The following is an 18,684-nucleotide window of genomic DNA, read 5'->3' as shown; positions in this document are numbered from 1 at the left end:
ATTTTAGAAAAAAAAAAAAAAAATTAAGTTTACATATTCTTTGAATTACATGATCTGGATGTTTTAAATGAATGTGTTTTTAGTATTGACTGAGATTGGTTTCTCCCCTCTGTCTCATAGATGGTGTTTTCATCTCTTCATTGTGTTCAGTTGACATCTTTATTGCCAATTAAATTCTTTTTTCCTTTCTTCTTTTTCTATAGAATTTAATGGGAGTTCCTATTTCTCCACACAACTACCATATTGGATATTATCATTATTTTACCATTCTGATAAGTAAAGAATACATATCAAACATTTGTATTTCTTTATTTACTAGTGACATTGATTTTTTTTAAAATGGTTTTCATCTCTATTTCTTCTTTGGTGAATTGCTTGTTCTTAACTTTTCCTAATTTTTCTTTGGGGTGCCTTGGTGGTTTATAGAATACGTGTCATACAGGACCAAGGGATAAGCCTGGAAAAATAATTTAAGACTTATTTAAGAGGCCTTAAAGGCCTGACTGAGCATTTAAACCTGAGATATTAAACAATAAGACTTTGCATCAATGATCTGCATCTAGGAAGGGCCACTTGATTTTGAACCTTTGGGTGGCCTCCTACTGGCAAAGTCTGGGACAATTTGAGCATAAAAAGAAATAATAATAGCAATGAACTATGACTCATTGAATAAAATGGCAAACTCTAAGTCTTAAACAAACAAGTTTAAAGTTTGATGAGAAATGGAATATTTAAATAGTTTCAAATTACTCCCATGAAACTCTTATTAAATAGAAATGAAAAAGGGGCAACTTCAGTGAAGAATCCTGGCAGACACCACCTTAATCAAATGACCAGGGTGAATATCATCAGAAATTAGACTAAGTAAAACTCTGCACTGCCTGATAAGAGGCAAAGAGAACCCAGCATCAACTACAGTGACACTCCTACCCGTAACGCCGAATCTCATTATGAGAAAACAGCTCAGAAAGTGAAACTGAGGGCAATCTATACAATGTGTCATACTTTTCAAAAGTGTCAGTCATAAAAGTTAGTTAAGGTTGAGAAACTGTCCAGGACTGAGAATAAAAAAGAAGTGACAAATAAAGGCATCTGTGATTTTTGTCTTTAGTGAAACTTGAACGGGACCTAAGGATTTTTTTTTCAAGACCTTCAAATAATTTACTGCGACTCAACCTGTGTGGGACAGGCCAGGAGAGGGCTGGGAGGGGAGTAGACAGCCGGGAGCTGGTAGCATCTGGGACGGTTCACAGCAATCTGCAAAGCGTCTGTGGGAGATTCTGCTGTCACCTCGATCCACTCTCTCCGCTGGCTGGCTTCTGGGGAACTTCCTTCCTTTCTCCCCCCCCCCCCCCCCCCCGCACCTCCTGGTCTTGCGCCTGTGCCAGGGACTTCAGGAGACGCCAGGAGCAGCCTGGGCCCGCAGCCCCCGCAGGCTCTGCTTGCGCCCCTGGCGCCGCCCTGTCAGGCACCCGAGGGTGCGGAGGACACCCTGGATGCCAGCGCCAGGGGCCCGCGGGTCTCGGCGGTTCCTGGGGTCGTGGGGTGTCCTACAGCTGGAGCCACAGCCGCCGCCCTGCGCGTCCTGGTCAGCCCGCGTTTTGATGAGGGGAACGCGGGAGCGTAGAAGCGGCCGGGTCACACTGCTGCCCGTCGGCCCAGAGGGCGACTCTTCAGGATTTGTCACCCCCTTCCTCGATCCACAGCCTGTGCTGGTGACTGTCCGCAAAGGGCTCGGCGGCGCTGAGCAGGTCAATTTACACAGCCAGTAATTTTTCAATGCTATTTTCCTGATTTTGATGTTCTTATTGTGGTTATATTTGTGGAAAATATACACTGAAGCATTTGGTGTGATGGGTGTGGGGTTGGGATTTTATTTTACTTTATTACAAGCTAATCAGTTAGCCTGTTACTATTTTAAGGATGCTGGCAGAAAACATAAGAGGCCTGGGGCAGAGACAAAGTATTTTATTACTCCTGACACAGGAAGCAGCATGAACACAACCATGTCTATTCCCATTCCCATTGGAGGCAACCCAGAGAACCCAGATGGCACCTGCATACGCAGTGGGTTGCAATACAGGGAGAAACACTGAACTTGGAGAGCCTGCTGTTTTATAGGAAACAGTAAGCAAGCCTGATCTTTGTCCAGAACATTACCTCATCTGTCAAGGTTGCTCACTGCAAACAGAACTCTGCTACATACCCAAAGGAATAGAGCGTGTGTCCAGTAAAAACATGTACAGGAATTTTTGTGGCAGTGTTCATATTATTCCTCCTACCTCAAGATTGTGAACAACCAAACTCCCATCAATAGTAGAGTATAAGTTGTATTCATAAACTGAGTATTTGTAGCAACTAAAAAGAATGAACTGTTACATTAAACAACATGAATGAATCTTATGATCATAAGGTTAAATGACCACATAAGGTTAAATAACCAAGCACAAATATAAAAAATATGTATATAGTGTATTGTTTCATTTATATAAAGTTGAAAGGCATATGGAGCTAATCTGTGGAGATGGAGGTAAAAAAGATGGGATCCTGAACATAATGACTAGAAGGGGCATGAGGAAGGCTTCTGAGATGCCAGTAATTTTCTTCATCAGTGTGGTGGTAATATGGTTATATTCACTTTGTGATACTTCATTGAGCTTCACACATGATATATGCAGTTTTCTATTTTTTATTCAACAAAAGATTTAAATATGAAAAAAATGCTCGTGTAAGCTTACAGTATAAGTGAAATAATACGAAGATGTGTAAAGGCGATGCTAAGAGCTTTCTCAGCTTCATCTCCTGGATTATCCATATTTAATAGACCACTATGCATCCTTTTATATATTCTCCTAGTTAAACAAGCAAATACAATAATTTTACGCAAATATCTCTGGCTTCTCTTTTTTGTTTCATTGTTTGCTTTGATCCATTATATAACACACACTTTATAGACTTTAAGCTCCAATATTTTTATTTAACAACTTGTTATGGACTTTTCTATAAGTCAATAACTATAGTTGGAACTTCTATGTCTAAATTTCCTCCCTAACATGTAAAATTTTACATAAATAAGAAGATACACTGTCATTTGTTTTTAATGAAGTCTTTTATTTTCTTTCTGTGTTCCTCCATGTGGTCTCTCTGACTTGAAAAACCTGGCATTTTTCTCCCTACTTATATTATTATTTATAAATGAATAGTTTGTCTATACAATCATTTATGTATATAAAATGAAAATTTACATCAAAATGTATAAAATATGTTCATATTAACATTCTCATACTTGCCCTGGCTCCTCTCTCTCTCCCCTCCTCTCTCTCTCAAAGTATGTCCTAGGGTGAAGATTAAAACTTTTTAAAAAAATATTCTCATACTTATTAATTTTACTATTTATACTCTATCTTATTCCCCAAATACATTTAATGTTGCACTTTCACTCATTTAATAATCAAAACTCCATATAGTGCACAGACATTCAAAATGTTATACAGCCCTAGCCAGTCTGGCTCAGCGATTAGAGTGTCAACCTGTTGTCTGAAGCAGCCTGGGTTCGATTCTGGCCAAGGGCACCTTCCTCAGTTGTAGTGGACTCGATCCCCGGGCCTGGTCGGGGTGTGTGCAGGAGGCAACCGAGCGATGTGTCTCTCTCACATTCTCTCTCTCTCCCCCTTCCACTTTCCTTGAAATGCAATGGAAAAAAATATCCTCAGGTGAGGATTACAAAGAAAAAGTTATATAAATGTACCTAGCTATTTGAAATACAGCATGCTAAAGATGAAAAAGTGTGAGTAGTTTTAGTTTTCATCCCAATTTAAATATTATTTAAGGCATTTGGGGAAAAAGTACTTTCTTTACCCAAAGTACTTATTACACATAAGACTTTACCAGATGTATTGTTTGCACCTACTGGAAGCAAATGGAAATGTTAGGCTCAATAATATGCATTAATTTTTTTGTCTACTATCTGCATTTTATTCTCTTCTCTCTGGTGAGGAAAAAACTCATTATTAAATCATTAATGTTTTTGCTTATAAGAAGTTATAGCCAGATAACTAGGTGTTCATTCATTACACTTAATTTAAATTCTCTTACCTTTTGAAGGATATCATAATTTCAACAAATAATTGTTTGTTTTGTATTTTTTTAAGAAAATTACCCTGTAAATTGACATGTATTTCCTCAGAAATCCTGCCTAACATGTGGAATTAAAATAAACTCAATGGCATTTTATGGGGGGGTTTTTTGTTTGTTAATCCTCACCTAAGGATATTTTTTTCATTGATTTTTAGAGAGAGTGGAAGGGAGGGAGGGGGAGGGGAAGAGGGGGTTGCTTCCCGCACACGCGGGGGGTGGGGAGTGGGGGAGGCAGGAATAAAACCTGCAACCCAAGTATATGCCCTTGACTGGGAATTGAACCTACAACCCTTTGGTGTGGGGGCCGATGCTCTAACCATTGAGCCACATCGGCCAGGGCTATGGCTTTTTTTTTTTTTTTTTTAAAGAATGGTATTAGCATCATTAGAGTTTACAAAAAGTTTACATTCCCTTATAAAGTTAAACTGGAACAAGGAGCATCAATTCAATGACCAAAAAATAATAATTCTCAATATAAAAATTCATCATCATAAATTTGTGTCAAGCATGGTAAAATATGTAGATACATACTTTATAATTAATTTTTATTTGATGTCGACTTTCTGTCAGAGGCAGGTGATTTATAAGTCAGAAGTAATAACTGTACTTATCCTTTACTTAAAAAAATAAGAGATGGGTTTTAGAGACAGGAATCTGAGGAGCCAGCCTGTAGTTATGCAAGAGAAAGAGAGCATTCTTGGTTGCACAGAATCACTCATATGATATGTTTTAAGTCTGAGATTGAGTCTGGTTTGAGGATCCTGCCAGGGGTGACAGGATCAGGATGCTTTTCGTTTGCAACATTTCTATTAATTAGGTTTTGGAATAATCTCATCTTAATTAAAGGGTCTCCCCCTGTCTTCTCTCCTCTGACATTATTAGAGCACACTGTTTTTGCTCTTTCAGACATAAGGAATAAGGCTGACCTCAGTAATTCACCCTCCATATTTTATCAGGCCTCTCACTCAAGGTGCTGGTGCTTCATAAAAGTTGCCGTTCACCTATTGTCATTCCTCCCCAAGCTTTTCTCTCTGTTCTTCAATCCCTCGTACAAAGTGCCAGCTGGTTTTGGTGGCTCTGTTCCTTGGCCTCACAATTGAATTTCTTGTTCAGGATGAACCACTTCATTGCTGACACCAGGTAGCTCTTTGAGCAGACTGGCTGAACACTGCAAACCAAATAACCCCAGGGGTCAGCTATTCATTGTGAGGGCTGTAATCATTCATAATCATATGCCAATTGCTGAAAAGCAATTCAAATTTTACTAACCAGTTACTGTTGATAGCTTTGCTATCAAATCTCCTATGATAGAGTCTCTCCTGACTTAGGTCTTGCTGCTTTTGTGTACTTACTGCTTTAAGCTGACCAAAAAATTGCATTGCATTAATATTTAAAATTAAAATCGATGATTACCCTAGCACAGTGACAGAATGCTTCTGCTGAATGCCATTGAATTTCTCATTAATATTAATTAGTAGTTTGTAGAGAAATGGTTTAACAGCTAAGCTACACAAAAAATAATTCAAATATAGATTAACTGAGACGTAAATCTGTGATCAAAAAGAATTGCTTTTAACCATGTGTTTGATTTTATGGTCTTTCTTAGCAGTTTCAAAATTCTTAATATTTCAGTAATAACATGTAATGTATTTTTTCTAGTAGGTTGGTTATTGGCAAATATTTTCAATTTTATGATCAGCATAAATTTGTTTTAGGTTGCCAGGGATGACATAAAATTTTCCAGTGAGATCTTTACCTATAGTCATAATAACCCTGATATGCATATGATCATCACTAACCATGACTTACTGAATATATTTTAAGAACTTAAGACCGAACTAAGAATCTGATTTTCCTTACCCAAAATTATTATCATACTTAGTTTGAATTCTTTTTCTTGATTGTGATAATTAATTTCCTCTGTGTTTAAGCTATAAACACATGTCATGTTTGTAACATTAGATGAAAATGTGTCCACAGAAGAGTAATTAAACATCCACCATCCTAACTGGATGTGTTTGTAAATTTCAAGCAGAAAACTTGATTTTTATAAAAGAAAGTGTGTTTATGTATTTGTTAATCAACAAATATTTATTGATTTGCATAAGGTATACTAATTTCTGCTGTGGGGTATATAGATGAATAACACTATTCTTTAAGGTATCTTACTATAAGAGAGGAAACTGATGAGGAATGTATGCAATAATCACATACAAATTCCACTTTATATTTATTCATTTTTCCACAAACTCCCTAGGTTTGTGAGAACAAGAGAGAGAACAAAATTATTGTAGGAATAAAGTTTCTCTTTGGTACCTGTCATATTTGGATATATGTTCACTGAAAAACACACGTGCTGAAGCCAGAACAAGAGAACACAAACTTTAGAGCACATCACAATCATCTGGATGACAGTTAGAACACAGGCTGCTGGGCCTCACCCTCAGTGTTTCTGATACAGTGGGTCTAGGGTAGGGCCTGAGAATTTGCTTTTCTTACAAGTTTCCAGGTGATGCTGATATTCCTGGTCCAGGAACCACCCTTAGAAAAACCACTGGATTTTTAGTAAAAATTACATAGGAGCATTCCTTCCTTTATAAGCATTTCCTTTCCTTTTTTCCTCTCTTTCTCCCTCTCTTTCTTCCCTCCTATTCCTCCTTCCTTCCTTCCTTCCTTCCTTCCTTCCTTCCTTCCTTCCTTCCTTCCTTCCTTCCTTCCTTCCTCCCTCCCTCCCTCCCTCCCTCCCTCCCTCCCTCCCTCCCTTCCTCCCTTCCTTCTTTCTTCCTTCTTTCTTCCTTCTCTTTTCCTTTGTAACATGGAGCTTCCTCCTCCTCACTCTTGAAGACTCAGTGGGTCTACACAAAGGATCAAAAATCAACACTTTGAAAAAGTTTACACTACAATTTGCTGAATTCTGGGTTATTTTCCTTTCACTCTACTGGGGAAAATTAAATAGGGGAGAGGACTGGGTAAACATGGTAGGTAAGCATAACTTAAAGGGATTGGTTAAAGTGGAGAATTTGTACTCTTTCATTTAATTCACTAGTCATTAAAACTTCCCTCCACATAAACACCCAGGTGAGCAGCCTTAGGTGTCCAAAGGTGGCAGAATTTAGAACATTCTAAAAGGGCAGTTTTGATTGCTGATGGGCTGTGCACTTCCAGTGTTGGAGCTCATTAGGAGCTAAGTTTGATGCTCCACAGGGGCAATAACAAATAACTCTGTGCATCATAGGTATTATCCTATTTTTAAGCCACTTCAAGGACCTATCTCATGTTTCACCCTCACTGTTCTTAATCCAGTAGCACACTTTTATATTTCCCAAACTCTACTGTGAGAACACCACAAATGAGTATAGGCACCTTCTGAAAGCATTAATTTTAATTAAAAACTGCACTGCTACATTATCTCTCAGGAGAAACTCTAATGCTGAGTATTTCAACACACATTCACTTCTGTGGTGCTGAGTATTATCTTAAGCACCATAGAAGTGAATGTGTGCATGCATGTATGTGTGTGTGTGCAAGTGTGTTTTATACTTTCGTGATGGTAGGATATTAACAGTCCTTCTAGACACAAGCAATGTCTACAACTATTTTTTTCTGATTGCTAAATGGTAACAATTGGGGGTGGAAGATGGGAAAACTAGTCCTGCAATAAATTATGTAACTTCCATTACCTAAGCTGCCTTCATTATCTGTGCCTTCAGAGCATGGTTAGATGATATCATATTAAATTAACAGATTTAATACTTCTTGTTATCAACAGGACAGCCAGCCCTCTAAAATAAGCTTGTACATAATCAATTACTAAACTCATTAATATGTTAAAGAATGACCAAACCTATCAAAACCTGAAATAACTTTTTGTTTTTAAAATAGTATCACAGCCCAGCCGGGCTTGACTCAGCGGTTGAGGGTCGACCTGGGATCCAGGCGATCGTGGTTCGATTCCTGGTCAGGGCACATGCCCGGGTTGTGGGCTGGATCAATGACTCTCTCATCATTGATGTTTCTATCTCTCTCTCTCCCTCTCTTTTCCTCTCTCTGAAATCAATAAAGATATATTAAAAAAATAAAATAGTATCACATTTATGACTGGGAATGGTCTGCCCTGGCCAGTTTGGCTTAGTGGTTAGAATGTCAGCCCATGCACCAAAGGGTCATGGGGTCAATTCCCAGTCAAGGGAATGTACCTGGGTTTCAGGTTTGATCCCCTCCCTGGTCAGGGGCCTGCAGGAGGCAACCTATGGATGTGTCTTTCTCTCATTGATGTTTCTCTCCCTCTCTCTCTCTCCCCCTCTCTCTCTCTCTTTTTCCCCTCTCTCTCTCCCCCTCTCTCCCTTCTCCCTCCCTTCCACTCTAATTAAAAATCAATGTAAAAAATATCCTTGGGTGAGGATTAACAACAACAAAAAACTGGAAACGGTCAATATAATTGAGATATGGCAGATGACTTTAAATTATAACAACATTCTCCTTGGAAATGGCCTTTAGAGATGCAGTGTTTCTTTCTGCTCCAAACCATAGACCCATGCCTTTGAAAGGAACTTCAATGTCATGTTCCACCAAATGGAGAAGTCTCTTCTGTACTTTCCTGAGATACTGTCAGCTGAATCCTGCTTCACCCATTCCAGTGAGAGTGATCGTATAACTATTCTTTTGTTGAACAGATCTAAATAATAGAAGTTAATTCCTTTCCAAAGTTTTCACAAAAATACTAATCCTCCTTTCACAAGTCAGGTCTGACTTATTTCCAAGCCCATATTGCTTTTATAGTATCACATTGCCCCTTAATGAATGCCTACTATGTGCCAAGAAGTTTGCAGGATAATTGTTAAGAACATAAAAATTAATGAGACCCAGTGCCTCTTCTTAAGGTGTTTATAATTTACTCAAGGGAGAGATAATAAATACATGCATATAATCATTAATAATTCAAGTGACAAAGAGAACTGTTAAGTTCTATGAATCTTTGTTCAGATGAGATAAAAAGGAATCATACCCAGATGGAAGGAGGTCATGAAGGAGAGACCTGGTAGATGAAGATACAGAAGTAAAGTGGGGAGAACATACAAGGCAGAAAGGAGGGCATGTGCATAATGGGCACAGAAAGCACTGGGCATGTTTAGAAAGAGAAATTAAAATGCTTGGAGTGCAGCATAAAATAAATATAGTTCACTGATCAGAATGAAATATAATAACTTATTTTTCACATGGGTGGGGTCAAATTATAGCTCACCTGGAAGCCAAAGACAGCTGTATGGATTTGATTGTCTACACTAGTGTTCTGCAAAGTGGGGCATAACTCCAGGAGGTATGTATGAGAATGCAGTGGGTGTGAGATGTCAAAACTTCACTTAGTTTTTTTTTCTTCAGTTCATTACTAGTTTAATTTTCACACAACTCACTTCAGTAAATATGTTAAATATTTATTAATGGTGTTTGTAACTACTATAATAATTCCTTATATATACATAACAATTCAGTGCACAAGCATGTGTGCATGCATTGTCACTTAGAATTTCCAGCCTCATGAGCACAGAGAAGTGACTTGTGTAGCATCTCTCTGGCAAGACTCCACCTTCCTTCAGTAAATATTTGAGAATATACTATGTATCAAGCACTATTGAAGGAATTTGTGAACAAAAATGTTCTCTTGGAGCTCATAATCAAATGGAGAAGACACATAACAAACAAGTAAGTCAGCAAATACAAATATGGATTGGAGGGATATTTTTTGTTGCTCATACACACAATTTTTCTGGAGCCAGGAACATACCGAACTTCCAAACCAACCTTTGGAAGTGAAATACCAAGTAAAGGGAGAGTCTGAGACTCTTGGCATGTTAACTCATAGGAGGTAAATTATTTGAGGCAGTACAAAATATTTTATTGTTTTTTAGATCATCTATCCACTACCGCTCCATCCAGAAGAAAATTCATTGGCATGGAAGAACTTGAGGGAAGAGAGCCAGGAGTTAGGGACCATGCCAGATGGAAAGAACTGAGGTTTGGCCCAGACTAGAAGGATTTTTCTTCTCCTACAGAGTGCATAATGAGATGCTAAGGTGGGGGGATGAGCAGGAGAGAATAAGGGAACCTCTTCCACCTGCGTTCCCCCATGCACCCTGTAGACACTAAAAGAGAAAAATGGAACCTGAAGAGATGAATTTAGTATGTTCTCCTAGATTCTGTGGGCTTGACTTGCCAACAGCAAGCTTTATTATTAATGAAGTGTGTCATTCCTTGGTGAAGAAATCAACTCTTTATAATTTAAGGAGAACTACATGTCAGTAGTTAGAAAAAAGAGAATCAAAGTCTTCATAATAGGATAGATCCTTAAATTTTGAGAGGATGTTCATAGTTTATTAAATTACTATAAATCTGCCCACCCTTTTCCTGTTTTTGAGATCTCCTTTTCTCTACTTAAAGGTCGTTAGATGCCTCCTTCTCTGCTACCAACAAGAAAATTCTTTCAGGGCATCTGAAGTTGTGCCATTATGTAAAAACAAAAACAAAAAACCCAACTGCCATCTCATGTGTAAAGATTCAAGGATGTGAAGATCAAGTCTGAATTGTTAATTATTTTATGCCTGGTCCTCAGCAAGGTGCTTTAGACAAAACAAATGCTCAGTAAGTGTTTGTTGAATGGATAAAAATGAATAAGTGAATTGAGTGTGTGAGTAAATGAAAGACTGATCACTCAAATACTTTCTTTTGCTGTTGAGTTATTAAGACAATTGGAGTTCAAAGAAACCAAATAATGAAAATTTGAGCACAGATGGGTGGTACTTTTTAAAATTTGTGTGAGGAGAGATCAAAGATGGTGGTGGATTGAATGGAAGCTTCGTTGACACTCTCCCAGGACTAAACTGGAATTACAGCTAAAATATAGAAAAACCACCCTGAATAATCAAACACAACTGAAGACGAGCTGGGCAGCACCCTCATAACCAAGGACATAAAGCAGAGACTGTATAGAGGCTGTTAGGAAGTGTGGAGAAGACAAAGGGCTGACTGGGCTCCCACAGGCAGCAGGTAAAAGTCCAGGGGGATATCTCAGCTATGGGAGGTTTCTAATGAGAACTCTGAGGTTTAAACCCCAAGCTGGGCTCCCCAGCCCAGAACACCAGAACTGAGAAAGGTGCCTACATAGCTGTGAAGAGCAGCAGGGTTTCTGTCCAGCAGGGAGAGATGGCTGGAAATGCAGGCATGCTCTTAAAGGGCCAACACACAAAGTTTCATGTGCAGCCACCCTGTGGAGTTTCTATAGCCTGAGGCTCATTAAGAGACTGAATAACAGCCTCTGAGTACTTTTATTCATTGCCTGATTTGCTTCTGGACCCAGGGTTTAAAAAAGCAGACCTTGGTGCACATCTTGGCCCTGTCCAAACACACCCAGCCCCAGCAGAGAAAATCAGAAGCTGTGGAGTGTGGAAAACTTCAAACAGTCACAAAGAGCATCTGACATTGACCTGCACCAGAAACCATCCAAAAGACTGGGAGTCCTAGCAGATCTATCTAATACATAGAAAAAAATCTAAACAGGCAGCCAAAATGAGGACACAAAAAACAAGAAAATACTCCACTTCTCTAAAAAATGAAGGAACAAAAGAAGTCTCCAGTAGAGCTAAATGAAATGGAGATAGGCAATTTATCAGATATAGAGTTGAGAATACTGATTATAAAGATGCTTAACAGCATGAAAAAAGATATAGAAACTATGAAGGAAATGAATAGTAACAGTAGAAATGAAAAAACATTGGAAAAAATGAACAGCAGATTAGAGGAAGCTGAGAATCAAATCAGTGAATTAGAAGATAAGGCAGAAAAATCCCTCAGTTGGAGGTCCAAAGAGAAAAAACAATTATAAAAGAGGAGGACAGTTTAAGGGAGCTGTGGGACAACATGAAATGTAACAATAGTCCCATCATAGGAGTACCAGAAGAGGTAGAAAGTAAGCAAGGGTTAGAGAACCTGTTTGAAGAAATAATGGCAGAAAACTTCCCTAACCTAATCAAGGAAAAAGTCACACAAGTTCAGGAGGCAGAGAGTCCCAAGCAAGAAGAATCCAAAGAGGCCCGTGCCCAGAGGCATCCTAATTAAAATGCCAAAAATCCAAGACAGAGAATCTTTTTATTTTTTATTTTTTTTATTTTTTTTAGAGAAGCGGAGTATTTTCTCTTTTTTTAAGAGAGAGAAAGGGAGAGGGAGAGGGAGAGATAGAAACATCAATGATGAGAGAGTCATTGATCGAGCCCACAACCTAAGCATGTGCCCTGACTGGAAATCAAACCGCGATCTCCTGGATCCTAGGTTGATGCTCAACTGCTGAGCTATGCCCGGCAAGGCCAAGACAGAGAATCTTAAAGGCAGCAAGAGAAAAGCAATATGTTACCTACAAAAGAGCTCCCATAAGGTTGTCAGATGATTTCTCACCAGACACTCTACAAGCTAGAAGGAAATGACATGAAGTATTTAAGATAATGCAAAACAAGGATCTGAAACCAAGACTACTCTATTCAAAATAAATGGTGAAATACAGAGATTTCCAGACAAAGAAAGGCTAAAGGAACTTATTACCACCAAACCAGCATTGCATGAAATGTTAAAGGGACTACTGTAATAAGAAGTTGATAGAGACAAAATGAGAAACATAGGCATAAAGAAATAAAATGGTAAAAAATAAATACCTATCAATTACAAAGGTAAATATAGATGGATAAAATGCCCCAATCTAAAGACATAGGGTAGCTGAACGGATAAGAAAAAAAGCCCAAATATATGCTGTCTACAAGAGACCTACCTCAGAACAAAAGACTCGCACAGGCTGGAAAAGAAAAAAAAAAACTGCTGGAGGACTTTAAAGGAGAGATCGACAGCAATACAGTCATGGTAGGGGACTTTAACACCCACTGACTTTACTGGATAGATCTTCCAGGCAAAAAGTCAACAAGGAAACAGTGACTCTAAATGACTCACTAGATCAGATGGATTTAATTGACATTTACAGAGCATTCCACTCCAAAGCTGCAGAATAGGCACTCTCCTCAAGTGCACATGGGACATTATCAAAGATACACCACATGTTAGAACACAAAAGAAGTCTCTACAAGTTCAAGAAGATTGAAATCATATCAAGCATCTTCTCAGACATTTACACAATGAAATACTATGCAGTTATAAAAATGAAGGATCCCTTACCCTGTGAGATACCATGGTGGGACCTGGAGAGTATTATACTTAGCAAAATAAGCCAGTCAGACAAGAGTCACATGATCTTACTCATATGTAGAGTCTAATGAACAAAATAAACCAATGAACAGAATAGATCCAGAGACATAGAAGCACGGAACAGACGGACAAATCTCAGACGGAAGGTGGGGGTGGGTGGGTAGAGATTAACATAAGAATTTATATGCATATATGCATAACCCATGAACACAGACAATACTGGGGTGAAGGCCTGTGGTCAGGGGTTCAAGGTAGAGGAGATTAAGGGGGGGAAAAAGGACATTTGTAATACTTTCAACAATAAAGATAAATTTTTAAAAATTAAAATTAAAAAATAGAAAAATAAAAATTTCTGTGAAAGTACCATCAACAATTTTGTCTACCCAGGTTCAGTGGACTTGGCAATGTATGGATAAATATAGCAAGACTCTTTTTTTTTTTTTACAAAATCTAATTAAATTTATTCTTATTTTAATTTAAAAAAAATATCTTTATTGTAGAAAGCATTACAGATATCCTTCCCTTTGTCCCCCTTGACCCTCTCCACCCTGCTGTCCCCCCCCCCCAGGCCTTCACCACACTATTGTCTGTGTCCTTGGGTTAAGCAAATATATATGTAAATTCTTTGTAAGATTCATCAGTCTATTCTATGCTTCCATGTCTTTGGATCTATTTTGTTCATCAGTTTATTTGGTTCATTAGATTCCATATATAAGTGAGATCATGTGATATTTGTCTTCTCCGACTGGCTTATTTCTTTTATCGTAGTAATCTCTAGGTCCATCCATGCTGTCACAAAGGTTAAGAGATCCTCCTTTTTCTTCTTCTTCTTCTTCTTCTTCTTCTTCTTCTTCTTCTTCTTCTTCTTCTTCTTCTTCTTCTTCTTCTTCTTCTTCTTCTTTTTTCCCAGCTGCATAGTATTCCATTGTGTAAATGCATCACAGATTTTTTGTCCATTTATCTACTGATGGGCACTTAGGCTGTTTCCAGATCTTGGCTATTGTAAATAAAGCTACTACGAGCATACAAGTGCATATTTACTTTCTGATTGATGTTTCAGGATTCTTAGGATATAGTCCCAGAAGTTGGATCACTGGGTCAAAAGGTAGTTCCATTTTTAATTTTTTGAGGAAACTCCATACTGTTTTCCACAGTGGCTGCGCAATTCTGCATTTCCACCAGCAGTGTACTAGGCTTCCCTTTTCTCCACATCTTTGTCAGCACCTGTCATTTGTTTATATGTTAATGGTGGCCATTCTGTCAGGTGTGAGATGATACCTCATCGTTGTTTTAATTTGCCTCTGTTTGATAATTAGTTACTTTGAGCATGTTTTTATATGTCTCCCCGTCATATGCATGTCCCCTCTGGAGAAGTGTCTATTTAGATCAATTCTCCACTTTTTAATTAAATTATTTGTCTTCCTTTCATTAAGTTGTATCATTTCTCTATATATTTTGGAAATTAACCCCTTATCAGATATACATTGGCAAATATGTTCTCCCATATAGTGGGATCCCTTTTCATTTTGTTCATGGTTTCCTTTGCGGGACAGAAGCTTTTTATTTTGAGGTAGTACCATTTGTTTATTTTTTCCTTCGTTTCCCTTGTCCTGGCAAACATACTGCTATGAGAGATATCTGAAATTTTGCTGCCTGTGGTTTTTTCTAGGACTTTTGTGATTTCATGTCTTACATTTAAGCCTTTTATCCATTTTCAGTTTATTCTTGTGTATGGTGTAAGTTGGTGGTCTAGTTTCATTTTTTTGCACGTACCTGTCCAATTTTCCCAACAATTTCCCAATTTACCTGTCTTTACTCCATTGTATGTTCTTACCTCCTTTGTCAAATATTGATTGAGGGTAATGGCTTGGTTCCCTTTCTGAGTTCTCTGCTCTGTTCTATTGATCTATATGTCTGTTCTTGTGCCAGTACCAGGCTGTTTTGATTACAGTGGCTTTGTAGTATAACTTGATATCTGGTATTGAGATCTCTCCAACTTTGTGCTTCTTTCTCAAGATTGCTGCAACTATTAGGGTTCTTTTTTCGTTCCCTATAAATATTTGAAATATTTGTATTAGAACTGTGAAATATGGCCTTGGTATTTTAATAAGAATTGCATTGAATCTATAGATTGCTTTCAGTAGTGTGGACATTTTAATGATTTCTTTCTTCAAATCCGTGAACATGGCATATATCCTCCTCTATCTCTTTTTCCAACGCTCTCTAGTTTTCATAGTATACTTCTTTCACCTCCTTGGTCAAGTTTATTCCTAAGTATCTTAATTTTTTTGTTGCAATGGTAAATGGTTTTGGTTTTTATTTTCTCTCTCTGAGAGTTCATTACTGGTGTATAAAAATGCCATCAATTTCTGGGTGTTAATTTTGTATCATGCTATTTTGCCAAATACATTTATCAAATCTAGCAGTTTTCTGGTGGAGTCTTTAGGGCTTTCTATTTATAATTTGTCATCTGCAAATAATGACAGTTTAAATCCCTCTTTTCAAATTTGAATGCATTTTATTTTTCCTTCTTGTCTGATTGCTGTGGCTAGAACTTTCAGTACAATGCTGAAAAAGAGCGGTCAAAGCAGGCACACCTGTCTTCTTCCTTTTCGTAAGGGAAACACTTTCAGTTTCTGCCCATTGAGTATGAGGTTGGCTGTAGGTTTGTCATATATGGCTTTTTTTATGTTGAGCTATGATTCCCCTATTCCCACTTTGCTGAGAGTTTTTATCAAAAAGGGGTGCTAAGAGTTTTTATCAAAGAGGGATATTGTCAAATGCCTTTTCTACAACTATTGATATGGTCATGTGATTTTTATCTTTCAGTTTGTTTATGTGATATATCTTATTTATTGATTTGTGAATACTATACCAGCCTTTCATTCCTGGGATAAATCCCATTTGGTCACTATAAATATTCTTTTTAAATATATTGTTGCATTCAATTTGCTAATATTTTGTTGAGGATTTTGACATCTATATTCCTCAGGGATATTAGCCTGTCATTTTTCTTTGTAGTGTATTTATCTGGTTTTGGATTTAGGCTAATGCTGACCTCGTAAAAAGAGCTTAGAACTGTTCCTTCTCCTTGAAATTTTTGGAATAGTTTGAGGAGGATAGCTGTTAGCTCTTCTTTGATTATTTGGCATATCTCTCCTGTGAAGCCATCTGGTCCAGGACTTTCCATTTCTGGCTGTTTTTTGATTACTGCTTCAATTTCAGTAATTGTTATTGGTCTATTCAGGTTTTCTGATTCAGTCTGGAAGATTGTATTTTTCTAAGAATTTGTCTGTCTTGCCCAGGTTGTCCAATTGTTGACTTGTAGTTGCTTATAATATTTTCTTACAATCATTCTTATTTCTGTGGTGTCAGTCATTCATTCACCTCTTTTGTTCCTGATTTTATTTATCTGTGTCCTCTCTCTTTGTTTTCTTTATGAATCTGGCTAAAGTTTCATCAATCTTGTTTATCTTTTCAAAGAACCAGCTCTTGGTTCCGTAGATCTTTTGTATTGTCTTTTTAGGTTGTATGCCATTTATTTCCACTCTGATTTTTATTATTTCCTTCCTTCTACTTTCTGAGTTTTCTTGTTATCTTCTAATTCTTGTAGTTGTAGGGTTTGATAGTTCATTAGAAGTTTTTCTTGTTTCTTGAAATAGACCTGTAGTGCTATGAACTTCCCTCTCGGGACTGCTTTTGCTGTGTGGCCTAGATTTGGGGTTGTTGTGTGTTCATTTTATTTGTTTCCAGGAAGCTTTTAATTTCTTCCTTGATCTCAGTGTTAACTTGCTCATTGTTTCATAACATGCTACTTAGCCTCCATGAATTTAAATGATTTTGAGCATTTTTATTGTAGTTGATTTTTAGTTTCACTATTGTGATCAGAGAAGATACTTGATATGATTTCAATCTTTTTGAACTTGTAGAAACTTTTTTTGTGTGTACTAACACGTGGCCTATCTTTAGGTACATCCCATGCGTACTGGAGAGGAATTTAAATTCTGCAGCTTTCTGGTAAAATGTTCTGTAAAACTCAATTAAATCCATTTGATCTAGTGTGTCATTTAGGGTCACTAAATTGTTGACTTTTTGTCTGGAAGATCTATCCAGTGACATCAGTGGGATGTTGATGTCCCCTACTATGACTGTAGTGCTGTCAACCTCTCCCTTAAATCCTCCAAGATTTTTAAAAATATATTTAGGTGCCCCTATATTGGGTGCATATATGTTTACCTGGGTTATATCTTCTTGTTGGATTGATCACTTTCATATTATGTAATGATCTTCTTTGTCTCTTGCAATGGCCTTTGTTTTGAAGTTTATTTTGTCAGATATAAGTATTAATACCCAGTGTTTTATTGTTTCCATTTGCATGGAAAATTTTTTCCCCATTCTTTCACTTTCTTTTTTAAAAATATATATTTTTAATTCTCTCCCAAGGATATTTTTTTCCTTGCTTTTCAGAGAGAATGGAAGAGGGAGAGCAAGAGCGAGCAAGAGAGAGAGGAGAAATAAATTGGTTGCCTCCTGCACATGCCCCTTCCGCAGATCAAACCTGCAACCAATGTATGTGCCTTTGACCAGAATCAAATCCAGACCCTTTAGTCCACTGGCTGATGCTCTAACCACTGAGCTAAACAGGCTAGAACTCCATCTCTTCTCTTTCATCCTGTGTGAGCTGTTTGTTCTGAGATGGGTCTCTTGTAGAAAGTATATGAATGGGTCACGTTTTCTTATACATTCAGCTACCCTATGCCTTTTGATTGGGACATTTAATCCATTTACAATTAAGTTTGTTACTGATAGGCATTTATTTTTGTCATTTTTCTTCTTTATGCCTGTTTCTCTCTCTCTCTCTCTCTCTCTCTCTCTCTCATTACAGCAGCCTCTTTAATATTTCTTGCAATGCTGGTTTGGTGGTAATAAACTCCTTTAGCTATTTTTTGTCTGAGAAGCTCTTTATTTCATTATCTATTTTGAATGATAGCCTTGCTGAATAGAGTATTCTTGGTTTCAGATCCTTAGCTTTTCATTACATTGAATACTTCCTGGCACTCCCTTCTGGCCTGTAGAGCTCCTGATGAAAATTCAGCTGACAGCCTTATGAGAGCTCTTTTGTAGGTAACATATTGCTTTTCTCTTGTTGCCTTTAAGATTCTCTCTTTGTCTTGAATTTTTGGCATTTTAATTAGGATATGTCTGGGCATGAGCCTTTTTGGGTTCTTGCTTGGGACTCTCTGTTCCTCCTGAACTTGTGTGACTTTTTCCTCGACTAGGTTAGAGAAGTTTTCTGCCATTATTTCTTCA

Source organism: Miniopterus schreibersii (genome assembly GCF_964146895.1).
Source record: "Miniopterus schreibersii genome assembly, chromosome: 2".
Lineage (NCBI taxonomy): Eukaryota > Metazoa > Chordata > Mammalia > Chiroptera > Miniopteridae > Miniopterus > Miniopterus schreibersii.
Note: the sequence above shows the minus strand (reverse complement) of the source record.